The sequence below is a fragment of the Cebus imitator genome, unplaced genomic scaffold (assembly GCF_001604975.1).
Source record: "Cebus imitator isolate Cc_AM_T3 unplaced genomic scaffold, Cebus_imitator-1.0 Scaffold804, whole genome shotgun sequence".
Taxonomy (NCBI): Eukaryota; Metazoa; Chordata; class Mammalia; order Primates; family Cebidae; genus Cebus; species Cebus imitator.
This window is the reverse complement of record NW_016108119.1, coordinates 199,514-201,481: the sequence shown is the minus strand read 5'-3', so window position 1 is coordinate 201,481 and position 1,968 is coordinate 199,514. Positions and strand designations below refer to the sequence as shown.

General features: G+C 66.4%; 1 long non-coding RNA gene across 5 annotated transcripts in view; it reads left to right on the top strand.

Annotated features, from left to right (window-relative positions):
• The first annotated feature begins 1,472 nt into the window (after window positions 1-1,472).
• The window catches only part of LOC119469744, a 30,582-nt gene continuing 30,086 nt past the window's right edge, over window positions 1,473-1,968 (top strand). For all 5 annotated transcript variants that reach the window (XR_005198582.1, XR_005198581.1, XR_005198583.1 and 2 more), the window contains exon 1: window positions 1,473-1,547. This is a non-coding gene — a long non-coding RNA (uncharacterized LOC119469744). The remainder of the gene's footprint in view (window positions 1,548-1,968) is intronic.

Below are 1,968 nucleotides of genomic sequence, written 5' to 3'. Positions count from 1 at the left end.
GGGCAAGGTGGCTCACACCTGTAATCTCAGCACTTTGGGAGGCCAAGATGGCAGATCACAATGTCAGGAGTTTGAGCCCAGCCTAGGCAACATGGTGAAACCCTGTCTTTACTGAAAATACAAACATTAGCCGCGCACGGTGGTGGGTGCCTGTAATCCCAGCTATTCGGGAAGCTGAGGCAGAATTGCTTCAGCCTGGGAGGCGGAGACTGCAGTGACCCCAGGTCTGCAACCTCCTCCTCGGGGTCAAGAGGTTCTCCGGCCTCAGCCCCTCCAGTAGCTGGGATTACAGGCGGGCGCCACCACGCCCGGTTAATTTTTGCATTTGTAGTAGAGGTTTCAGCATGTTGGCCAGGTGGCTGGGATTCCCCCGCCTCGCCCCAGATCCCCGGGAGAGGCCAGCGCGGTCCTCCCGTGGCTGTCACAGAGACAGATGCGATGCGGGTCCCTCTCCCTGGGAAGGGGCTGGCTGGGTCCAGTCCGCAGGGCCCCTCCGGGGCTGACCTAGGATGGAGGTGAGGTGTGGCAGCATTGGACCCCAGGACCCCTGCCTGCCTCCTGCGGAGCCGGTGACCCAGGCAGCCCCGGTGAGGCCGCCGTGTCTGGGCCCTAGCGAGGCCCCCGGGCTCCCACAGGACGGATGGGACAGGGAGGCCGGGGAGGCCCTGCTGCCCTCGGGACTGTCCCTCCACCCCCCAGGTTTCCTTGGTTCTAAGGCCCCCTCTGCAGAGGGACCAGGGAGCCCGCCCTGCATCCTGAGGCGCCGCGCTTGAGGGACCCCAGAGCTCTGGCCAGGCCGCTTCCTTTGCAGATTGTGAAGCTGAGGTCCAGAGGAGGGCAGGGGCAGGTCCTGGAAGCTCCCCAGACAAAGGGGAGCCGATCTCGGGGCTGGGGTCACAGGGCTGCACTCCTGTCATCTCCAGGGCCCTAGAGCCGGGAGGAGACACTGGGGCCTTTCGTTCACCGCTGGGGCTGGGCAGAGGCTCGGCCTGTGCCGCAACGCGAGGCTGCTTCTGCGCAGTCCGAGCCGCGGCCCCTTTAAGAGGGGGTGGTGCGTCAGCCAGTCGCTAGGGACGCTGCCAGCGTGCGCGCCTCTACGGAAGCCGAGATGGCGCTTCGCGCAGGGCCCCAGCAAAAGCCGCGGCGTCGGTCAGAGCGAGCAAAAGCGGCGGCCTCCAGAAACGGTGGCGCGGTCCCAGCCGGCAGAAGTGGCGCGTCCAGAAACGGCGGCGCGGGACCAGCCGGCAGAAGCGGCGGAGTCCAGAAGTGGCGGCGTCCAGAAGCGGCGGCGCGGGACCAGACGGCAGAGACGGCGGCGCCCAGGAGCGGCGGCGCGGTCCCAGCCGGCAGAGGCGGCGGCGTCCAGAAGCGGCGGCGTAGGACCAGCCGGCAGAGGCGGCGGCTGCCAGAAGCGGTGGCGTCCAGAAGCGGTGGCGCGGGACCAGCCGGCAGAGGCGGCGGCCAGAAGCGAAGGCGCGGTCCCAGCGAGGTTCGGAGAAGCCGTAGTGGCTTCCATGTGATGGGGGAGCAGGAGGCAGGTCTGCGCGGTAAGTGGCGAGGCATGGACCCCACCGAGAACCGTCCGGGCCTCCCTGCTCCTTCCCCGCCGCTCCCTTTTGGGCCCTGACTCCTTGTGAGCTTGGGGGCCCCAGTAGTCTGCGTGGCGGCGGTTGTGGGGTCCTGGCGGCCCCAGCGTCCGCATCCCGGCCGGGAACGGCGTGCGACCCGCGTCCAGCGTATAGGAGCGCCTGTCCCAGAGGCTGCGGCGAAGCGCGGGACCTGGGACCCTCCTAGCCCCTGGGCCTCTGAGCTGAGGTCCAGGGTTATTTTGATGTCCCAGGACCTTTAGAAAAAGACCTCGCTAGAGCACAGTAGAGCAGGGGACATCTGTAGTGTCAATTCTCTGAGGAGTCTCCAGGTATTTAGCTGTTTTCCGTGGTGTGTATTCTGATTTTCATTTTCATTTGC